This window comes from Lygodium microphyllum, chromosome 11 (genome assembly GCF_053477565.2).
Source record: "Lygodium microphyllum isolate KBCC chromosome 11, Lygodium_microphyllum_v1.1.10, whole genome shotgun sequence".
Classification (NCBI taxonomy): Eukaryota; Viridiplantae; Streptophyta; class Polypodiopsida; order Schizaeales; family Lygodiaceae; genus Lygodium; species Lygodium microphyllum.
In genome coordinates, this window is record NC_141145.1 from 151,086,970 (window position 1) to 151,098,676 (window position 11,707).

Genomic DNA, 11,707 nt, shown 5'->3' on the forward strand with positions numbered 1-11,707 from the left:
GATACTAGCATTGATAACAAAATGAAAGATTTGACTATATGGCCATTTTTAATTTTATAGTGAATGGACAAAGTGGTTAATTTGTGATCAAATGATATGATATTTATATACGAACATATAGATAGGAAGTTATGAAAAATTGAAATGAAAGAAATGGTTTATGGAAACAAAGTGGCTCGTTTGTTGCATGATAAGTTTTGACCACATGGCAAAACTTCCTATAAATATAGTAGGTAATCATGGAGTTCCAAGTAGAACATGGTCTTCCTTTTTGAATATTAAAAGGGGATGTTTATCTTAGAAGATTTTTTCATATAGCCAAATCTAGCATATCCAAAATTTGTTTGATCGAACCCAACATAGATTTAGTCTTAATTTTTCAAGATCAATTCCTAAAAAAGTGGTTTGTTTGTTGCAAGGCAAGATTTGACCACATGGACAAATTATAGAAAGTAAGGAATTCTAAATAGAAACTAGTCTTTCATTTTGGAAGTAAGTAAGGGTTGATAATATAAGAAAGCATTTGACCAAATGGTGAAATGTCATTCTTGTAGTAAAATGAATAAAGTGGTTGATTTGTTGCAAGATATTGTGATACTACAAGAGTCCTTATTTTGTCCAAGAGATAGCTTAGGGAGAAGATTTGGCCGCATGGCTAGCTCTCATAGTATATTGGAAAAAATAACAAAAATTACATCTTATATTATAAGAAAAGATCTCATGGCCAAATCTCAGATTGTATTGAATAAAATAACCAAAAGTACTTCTTATATTGTAAGAAAATTTTTGACCATATGGTGCAATCTATAGATTGATGAAAGATCATGATATGTGTTGTTAGAAGATCAATTACATCCTATGGAAAAATCATATTGAGTATTTGTAAGTATTGTATAGCCATATGCTTATTGCAAAATCATAAAGAATGTAACAATAAAATCTTATGGAAATGCTTTTACTATGAAAATACAGTGTAATAGAAAGTTCTATATAGTAAAGTATAATACGATATACAAGAACTTGATAAAATGCTCTAATATTACTCAAGGATACAAGAAATATAAGGCTAGATTTAGCCTTGAGGTGAAACCTTAAGCTATATAGCATCACACTATAGAAAGAAAGGTTAGTATTTTGAAAGCACTCATTGATGAAAGCATTGCACAAGTCATTTATTCCATATTCACATCCAAGAGAGTTTTTTCAACATTACACAAATCATATATTTCATATTCACAACAAAGAGAGTATTTTCAACAGTGCAAGAATCATGTTTTTCATATTCACAGCAAAGAGAGTATTTTCAACAGTGCAAGAAATCATGCTTTTTATATTCACAGTAAAGAAGCTATCATTTGCAAGGTAGTGGACATAAAAAAATACAGGCACTCCAAGAGATCAATCAAGCAATCGAGAAGAAGAAGAAGAAGACATTGAATTTTCAAGAGTGAGTGCCTAATCTCATTGCTACAAAAATAAAGATTACATTTAATTTTCATACATGATTCTTATTTAGATCATGCTTGTGGTGTTTGATATATATATTTTTCAATACTAATAATACAAAAGAGTAATAGTGTGATTTGTAGTAATTGTAAGGATTGAAATGATCAAAATCAATGTAGTTTAACTCAAAATAAAAAATGAAGTAGGGAAGAGTTGAAACCTGTTGTAGTTAGTAGAAGTAAGCAATTTGTGCCAACGTCACAAAAATCACCTATTGTGAAGTAGAGCATACATGTTGTGGAGTGGCGATCATTCACTACCCTATTGAAGTGCTGAACCTTTGGAGAAAGATTTTTGATTTGAAGACGCAAGTGGTTTTGGTCACAATACCTTGATTTGAACCAGGATTTGCACTGCACAATCTGTTTCAGTTTGAGAAAATGAATCAGTGGAGAGCATCATAGAAGAGCAGGGGGATAGAACCGCCAAAGATTAGGGCCGCAAAACTTGCAGTAAGAGAGGGGTGACATGAGCAGAGATAAAAACATAGAGGATTAGAGATGCAAAAATTACAACTATAAAAATACAATAGAGAAAACACTCAGGTTAGAGAGTTGCATGGAAGAGAGGGAGGGGAAGAGAAACTTGTTTTGAAAAACATCATGATTAGTTGTAAAGACCGACCTCGTGAAAGGGATCATTTAATGTATCATGCTATTCGAATTAGCATAACTTGTTAAAAATACGAGTAGATTTAGATCTTATTTTTGTAACTATTTTTTAATTTCTTTAAATATTTCAAGTCCTCGGACCTCGTCGTTGGGGCCATTGCCCTCAGACCCCTACCAGGGAGGGCATTGCCCCTCGAACCCACCATTGGGGGCATTGTCTCCAAACCCCTATTGGAGGCGATGTCCCTAAACCCCTACTGGGGATGTTGCTCCCAGACCCCCACCAGGGGGTGTTGCCTCTCGAACCTCCCATTGAGAGAGCATTGCCCCCAAATTTCTACAAGGGGTGCTATCCTTGAACCCTGACTCAGGGCATTACTCCCAAACCTCTACGGAGGAGGACGTTTCCCTCAAACTCTCACTCGGGGCATTTCTCCTAGACCTGCTCCTTCCCCCTTGCCCCTCCTTAAGAACCCACCATTGGGATATTGCTCCTATTTCCACAACTAGAGATTTTGCCTACATACTCTCTATCTTATCCTACTAGAGATTTTACTCTCGAACTATCACTAAGGTGGCTTCAAAATCCTCAATGATATTACACATTACATATTAGACACATTAAATATACATAATCTTACAAAATATGATTTAATATATTTTAATTATATTTATAAATTATTACTAAATTAAATTAATATCTATCTTTAAATATATTTTGATATTATATTTCATAATATGCATATAGTACAATATACTAATATAACATGATTTAGACTAAAATAGTATAACTTAAAAATAAAATGTAATATGATACATTTTACTATTATGAACAAGTAGGTAGTATAAGATTTATAAATATTTAACCATGATAAAAATTATCTTTCCTTCTCAAATAGCTTCCAATTGATGCTGAAATTTCCTCAATCTTTATAGCTTCATGTCATAGGGAATGAAATCTCCTATTCTTTAGAGGTCCTTCTGGTTTCAACATTTAAGCACGAGGTTAATGTTTCTCATAAAATATCTTTATCCTTGTTGTCATGTGGAATACACGAAATAAAGGTTTTGATAACTTGATCAAATATTTTCTAATGGAGATCATAAAGATTATTTATCCTTGTTGTTGACATACTATAAAGGCTATGACAATTTGGCTAAATCTTGTTCTATGGATATCACAAACAATTATTATTCTTGCTATCATCTAGGTTACATACAATACATGTTTTGACCATATGGCTAATTCTTTTCTTGTGGACATCACAAAGAATTTTAATCCTAAGTCTTGTGTAAATTACTTGCAATAGAGGTTTTGACCATCGGGCTAAATCTTTTCCCATAAAGATCACAATGAACTTTTATCCTTGTTGTATGTATTTTGCCTGAGGTTTTGACCATGTGGCTAAATATTTTTCTATGGAGACCACAATGAACTTTTATCCTTTTTGTCATGTGAAATACATACAACAAAGATTTCAATGATTTGACTATGTTTTCTCCTATGGGGATCACAAATAATTTTTATATTTGCTATGGTATGGAATACATACAATAGATTTTTGACTAGGTGGCTAAATCTTTTTCTATATACATTATAAAGAATTTTAATCATTGTTCTCGTGTTGAATAGATATAGTACAAGTTTTGAACATTTGCTACATATTTTCCCAATGAGAACACACAATGAAGTTTTTGCTTACTCAAAGAGTAGCTAATAAAATAAAGTAAAATCAAGGGCAACTAAAAATAATAGAAGAAACGTTTCTTCTTTATTTTAGGACATAGTTCATGAGAAAGTTTGTTTTTGGCCATATGGTCAAATCTATCCCCTTCTTGTACGATGTTTCCATTAATACTTTCTATTAGGAATATTGGACTAATTCTATCTAATGTTTCAGTGCTTTTTTCTTTTCAATGAAATTTAATACTTCATTATATTTAGCAATTTCATTACTATTTTCTACTTTGATAAAGGTGACAACATACAAATTATAAAATCTCTATTTTGTCACTTGTACATGTATCATGAATAACGAATTTTATTTTGGAGAAACCGTGAATTTGCTAATTGATCATGAGATTGTTGCACTTGTTGGGAGAGTGCATGCAATACATCCAAATGAGACATGCCATGGAGAAACACTTGAAGATGGATTTATTTCAATGTGGCTATTGATAAATGTCTAAATGTAGCGGCATATTTGCCATTCCCAACAATTGACACAATGAAGGTTCATGAAGTTGTAGGTTGTTTTGCAAAATGGGGAAAGAAAGATGTGGTGGTTGTTTCAAACTCAATAACAATTCATGACAAAGGAGATGATTACGAATCAAACCATGTCCTACCTTTTGAGGATATTGATGTGCTTAGCATTTGTGAAAGTTGGAGAGAATGTAGAGTGATGCTATGGACAGAAGGCAACACAATGTGTGTTGGGACAAGGGTAATATTATTGGATTTTCCATATGATGTGATAAACTTTAAATTGCTAGGAGAAGAGGATGTTGGTGTGGTGGTAGATAAAGCCCTTGATCAAACCACAAGAACATACATAGATGACAGCCTCCACTGTGGCACTTTGGAAAGATGGCCTATTAAAAAAGTCACCTTTGATGATGGAACACCGTTGCTAAAACAACAATCATACATGCAATTTATCTCTACAAATGCTTGTGCCAAAAACATGAAAGATACCGATGAAGATTCTATTTCTACCAAAAAAATCAATTTTTGTTTAGAAGAGATCATATTGTATGGTCGATAGAAAGACTCAAATTATTTCCCCTAAAGGTGCAAACTTGAGGACTTTTATGGGCTCCATTTCATAAGTTTGCATGATTGATTGTTGCCAAGAAAACTATTGTCAGTTTGTTGATAGACAAGCAATGCAAAAACTACGTAAATACTTTTGGGGATTGCAATTTGAAGACCACACAAACTATGTTTATGACAAATTTGAATCATCATGCAGGATTATTGATTACTTGGGAACAAGGAAGTACAACTTCATCTTCAATGGACAAGTGGTATGTGGAAGGGCATGGTATGAGATTCATGGAATCCCAAAGACATCTTTTTACAGGTACAAAACACAATTTGAGCATGGCGTGAAGAGGGCAATGTATGGAAACAAGGGGGTAATAAGAGCAGCTTGGGATCACACAGAGATGGGAAGAGCCATCCTTAGATACTTTGTTAAGAAGAATGCAGAGCAAATGCCACACAAGATTAGAACAATGCAAGATGGATCAAGGGAGACACAATTGGCCATCCCAGATATTTATAAGCAAGTAGATATATGGGCATAAGTAAATACAACATTGAATGGTATTGGATATAAGCAAATGTCATTGTCCACCTTCAATCGTATTTGGAACACAGAGTTCAAGCATGTAACCTTAGCAAAGACAAGTGAGTTCTCTAGATGTAGTATTTGCTCAGAGATCAAAGAGCAACTTGCAGCAACAAAGTGTCTTCAAGAGCAAAATGTGCTTCTAAAAAAGTGTCAATGTCACATGCTACAACAACAAAGTTGTCAGAACATATACTATAGTTGGCGCTTGGCTTCAGCATTAGATCCAGAGAAAAACTTGTGCATCATACATGACAAAATGGACCATCAAAAGATAGCTATCCCTAGGTTAAGGCTTCGGTCAAAAGAGACTGAAAGATCTACTCAACTACCACTTTCTTTAATATGCATGATTACACATGGACATGGAGAAGGTGGATATGGACATTTCTCACTTGATCTATGGCCTCGCGATCCTAACTTCACAATTGCCTCATTGTCATTGTGCTTTAGGAACTTGGAGTGACTACATAAGCATGCAAATGGTGATCTACAAGTAGATGGAATGCGGAGATCAACCTCAATGCTACTAAATGCCCTCAACTCAAAAAAAGCATTGGACCTCCATCAAGGTGTTGCACAAAATAAATCATGCATGGAAGATAATACACCACAGGATGGCCATCATCATTTCAAACGATTGCCAAAGAACTTACTACTTGAACTTGATAATTGTGGATCAGAAAATAAAAATAACTATCTCTTTGCATATCTATCATTGCTTGTTGCATGAGGAACATTCAAGATGATCCAGCTTGGGTTTCTCATGGTGGGTCATACACATGAAGACATTGATGCAATGTTCAAAAAAATTTCAAAGAAGCTAAGGAAAAGCATGACCTTCACTTTTCCTCATCTTATGCAACATTTTCAATCATGCCAGATAAGAAGTCCTACACCTTTCTTATTGACACGTGTGTCTGACTTTAAGAGATACATTGAGGGATACTTGTGTGATTCCAAAGATACACTTGTTGGTCACTCAAAACCTCTTCAATTTCGGTTTTATATGCAAGGAGATACACCTATCATGCAATACAAGATGCATCCAAAGTCCCAAGATTGGTTACCAAGAGAATGTGGCATTGAATTATAGAAGAGAGACTTTGCAGGAAAGCCTACTCTTCCAAAGGGTGTTCCAATGTTGCTGCCCATGTTTGAGTACGTTAAGGATCATAAAGAAGTAGTAAGTGGAGTTAAATATTATTTGTAAGTATTGGGAAAGATGGTCAAATGTACAAGGACCTGAAGTAGAGTTCACAAAGTTTATAACACTAGTGATTGATTATTGGAAACATATGATCTATGCTCCTCTTCAAACTCCAAATGTCCAAGAATATTTATTTTTTATAGATTTTTGGCCAAGAACACAAAGTGATGTAACCAATATAGATGTAGATAATGTAGATGACTTTATTGGATTGGAAGAGTTGAATTATCACTATTGTGGTCCTCTCAGCAAACGACCCAAACATGCATTTGAACCAATGCTCGATGTTAAGAAAGATGACTTTGTGCTTGTTAGACCTTCAGATCTAGTATATCCAATATGGCTTGGTGTTGCACAAAGTGAGGTGGATACAAATATAATTTCCAAAAAATTCAACAAGGTACATATACAATATTGGGCACCAGTTTGTAGTCGTCAAAATGCTACAGATGCAAAGGTGTATTTTAATTGTTGGGATAAATATTGGATGTGCAACAAAAAAGATCCTGAATGATGGGAAACGATAGATAGCATTGTCTTCTCTTGGATGAAGAAAGATATAAAATCTCCCAAAAAATTTAAATTTCCCCCAAAGGCTGTATTGAAGGCCAAACAAAGTCTACAAGAATCCATTGGCTGTCTGCCACCTTACTTTTATGGTTGGAGGGGGAAATTAATCAAGGCCTACCCTTGATGTATAAGCTTATGCACTTTTTGAAAAACCCCCCTTCCCTTGCACTTACATGATTCCATAAATTACCCATGGAGAACTCCCAAGTGATTAATAGTGGCTCAATTTTGAATTGATCTTGAGGAAAGAGGGCTTAGAGCTCAAGGGGTCCACTATGTATATACTCTCTATATCACATGCATCACTCACACACACAAGCCTCGTAGAGGCTCAATTTTAAAATTGAGCTAAAGGACAAAGAAACTAGAGTCATCTTGGAGATTTGATTTTAAAATTGGGACTAAAAATAGGTGGTGAACATCTCTAGAAGGCTCAAGTTGAAATTAAGATGAGCAAGAAGCTACATGCTTCTAAGAGGCTTTCTTATAATACTAAGCTTGAGGAGAGAAAGTCTAGAGACTCCTTAGAGGCTAGATCTCTCTATAATCAAGCATGAGTAAGGAGTTTCAAGATTCATAGTGGGTAAATTTGAATTGAGCTTGAGGACAGGGGGGCTAAAGGCCTCTTAGAGGATCAATTTCAAAATTAAGCCTAAGGAGATAAGAGTTAGAGTTCATTTGCATGATCTATTTTAAAATTGAGGTTAAGAAGAGCGATATTAGGGATGTTAGAGAGGCTTGATTGTGAAATTGAGCCTAAACAACGAGTTGTATGATCAATCCTAATAGTAAGCCAAAGAAGTATGACTAGAGATTGAATCTCAAATTTTAACCTAGGGAAGCAAAAATTAGAGGCTCAATTTTGAAATTGAGCCTCGAATGGAGAGAGAGAGAGAGAGAGAGAGAGAGAGAGAGAGAGAGAGAGAGAGAGAGAGAGAGAGAGAGAGAGAGAGAGAGAGAGAGAGAGAGAGAGAGAGAGAGAGTGTGTGTGTGTGTGTGTGTGTGTGTGTGTATGTAGAGTCCTCTTAAAGACTCAATTTTGAAATTGAGCCCAAGGATAAAGAAACTAGAGTCCTGTAAGAAGCTGGGAATAACAAGTTAGTGTTAATAATATTGATATTATGCCATGTCACATTGACATTGGTATAAAAGGAGAGAAGATGTAAATTTTCACATCTTTTTGACACATTAATACAATTATAGTCTTTCTCTCCCTTCTTGCTCACAGCTTCTATGGCTTCCCCTTCTTTCCTATCTTTCTCTCTCTAAATCTAGTCTTTCTCTCTCCTCGTCACTCTTCTTCTTTCTCTTCTGCAGTCTTCTCTCTCCTCTTTCTCTCTCCCTAGTTCTCTCTCTGACAAGTGGTATCAGAGCTTGAGTCTTTGATCCATTCTTTTCTTCCATTTTCAGTCCCATTTTCCTATTTCAAAATCAATTTCAGATAAAAATGATACAAGGCAGTGACTAGTGGAGTGCTGCAGGACATCTACAGTTAGTAAGAGACTACATCTAGAGATATCCAAGGTTAGATATGGCGGATAATGGCTTAAATGGCTGGACGTCATCAAATTTCATGCAAAAATGGAGGTAACTAGGGTAAAGGATGGTTAACCGAGCTTAGTTAGAGGCTAAACTATAGTTACTTTTCAAAAGAGAGCTTCTCTTCTCTCTCCTTCAAGATTTTGGCTGAAGCTTTCATGGTGACTATCAAGAAATTCCCAAATACCTCTCTTTGCTAAACATTTCTCACTATCAAAGCATGGGCCAAATGATCTTTGTTGCATGAGCTTCAGGAGGAGTACCATAGTGATGCAATGCTGCAGATTACCAGCCAGATAACAGCCCGAAATTTGCACCGAAATTTGCGCTAACTTAGCTAGCTGTATGCTACTTATGTTGTCACATTGAATGATAACTGGACCATCTCCCTACATATCCAAATCACCCAATAAGTTTTGTAGCCATACCACCTCACTTGCTACCATATTAGCACCTCTATACTCATCCTTTGTACTCAATAAAGCAATTGTAGATTGCTTTTTGTTGTTCCACGTAACTACTGCACTACCAAGGGAAAACGTGAATCCACTAGTAGATCTTCTATCTAATATGTCACCAGCCCAATCTGCATCTATGTATCCAAACACATGTACATCCTTACCTACCTCATAAAAAAGTCTATAATATAAAGTGGACTTCACATACCTCAATATGCATCTAAGTGCATCCAAATAAGGCTTCCTTGCTCAGCTTGCTCTAGATCTTCAGCTCATTGATCACAGTTCTTGAAGCACTTGTTGACAACAATCTTCAGCCTCAGAAGCATCCTGATCAGTCATTCTCTTGCTCAAACCCTAATACACAACAGGGCAACCATAGCCACAAATCTGGAAGCTCAAATTTCTCAAAATTTTGGACTTCCCCGACCTCCAAAGCTTCTCTAATGTTAAGTACAAGCTGGATAGACTCCAAGATTGAAGACATTGAAGAGATTTCAGCCCGTGCATGACATTGGAGCTCAAATGGAAGGATTATTTTGGGGCTTTTCATCAAGGGGCTTGAATCTTTGATGTTCAAGTGTTCAAGCAAGGCTGGAGCATTGATTCTTCAAGGATTTCATCATGTTGGAGCTTGTATGGACTGATTCTATGGAGATTTCAAGCTTTATGATGGATTTATGATGGATTATGAAGAACTTTTGCATCAATGGGATTGAAGCTGACATCCATCATATTCTTCAAGCTTAATGGAGATATTCCCTTTTACTAATCTCTGAAAACTCTCAATAATACAATTGCTAATGGCTTTTCCACTTGTTGATGGGAGATTATTGATCAATTAATTCACTGGATTGATCAATAGATCAGAGATTAGTGTTAATTGTCCTTGATTCCAGCCTATTTCATTGAATTTCATTTTGATTCAAATCATTACTTCATCATAGGTATCATTTGATCAGCTTGATGCATAACCTTGATTTGTTTTGTTGAATTTCTCTCACCCAAGCTGAAATATTGTAAAAGGGTAAGTACTAGCAATCAGTGAGTCACTGAATTGCATCGGTAAGACCCTTCTCCTATCCCAATTTTTCAAAATCTCATTCAATTACATCTCATGAAAGACTGAATGAATATTTCAGAAATGCATATCATGCTGATTGCTTAGAACACTAGCCTCTGCCATGTTGATATTCCCACCGAGGAAAAAGGTGGATGCCGGGGGAGATAATGGGACAAAAGAGAGGTGACCCTCCCTCACTATCGAAGATCCCGAAGGGGTGCAACCAACCGACCCGGGGGGAACTTTGCCCACCTCCCGATGATTCGGAGCCCACGTAGGGAGCCTGTCATGCCGTTTTATCCCTCACACAGGTACGTCAAGTGGAGAATTGAAGATTGAAGACTTTCCAAGGACTCAAGTACCTACAAGACCAAAACAGGGTAAAACAAGAAATTTACAGGTCACTTACAGGGTATTTACAGGTGGTTACAGGTACACCATTTATTACTGAAGCACAGATGCAGGTACTACAGGGTACCCACAGGTCCTATATACCCTTTTGCAGGGTTTGGTAGCCATTTGGGGTTACTATCTTGCATTACAGGGTCAAAACAGGGCACTTATAGGTCTAGACAGGGTGCAGGACTGGACAGTTCAGACTCTGAAATTCAGCTACAGAATTTTCTATTCTAAACTTGTTATAGCGTGCTATAGCTTATCTCGAAGAGGGAATTCTTAGCTTCGATTCGCACAAAAAATTTCTGAAATGGAGCTTCCTTGCCAAAGTTATAGCCATTTTTCTGACAGGGGGTACTGCAGGACTACATTAATATGGCAGGACGTAAAGGCAAAAATAAGGTCCAGGAGGATTATGCTCAGCAAATCAGGGATTCCATGATGGATAGCACACTTCAAGAGAACCCTGAAGAGCTTCAACAACAAGGAGAAGTCAGTATACTCAATAATACTTTGTGTGCCCATGAACAAAGACATAGGGAACGACATGAGGCCATCTTATCAAGAATGGAGCAGATGGTTCTATCTACTGATCAGACCAAGGCTTCTATTGATAAGTTGGTAGAATCCAATGAATAACTTATGGCACAAATCTCTAAATTCATGCACTTGCAAATGGCATCAAGAGAAGTTAATGAGAAGGCTTGTTCAAACAGTGGCCCTTCAGTCCCACTTCAGCCATCTAACCAAAATGGTCATGGAAATGGGATTATTGGAAGAAGAGGCATTCCAAATAGTCAGTACGAAGTAGGAGAAACTTCACAGAGGCATGATGACTATTTGGGCAGTTTGAATGAGGCCAATACTCAAGCTTTTGGACTACATACTCAAAATTCTAGGGGTACTCTACCAACAGGAAGATTACATAGTAATTCTCAGCCACCTGTTGGAAGATTTCAGTCTCAATTTGGAGGCTCTGTACTTGGTAATCCTGATCA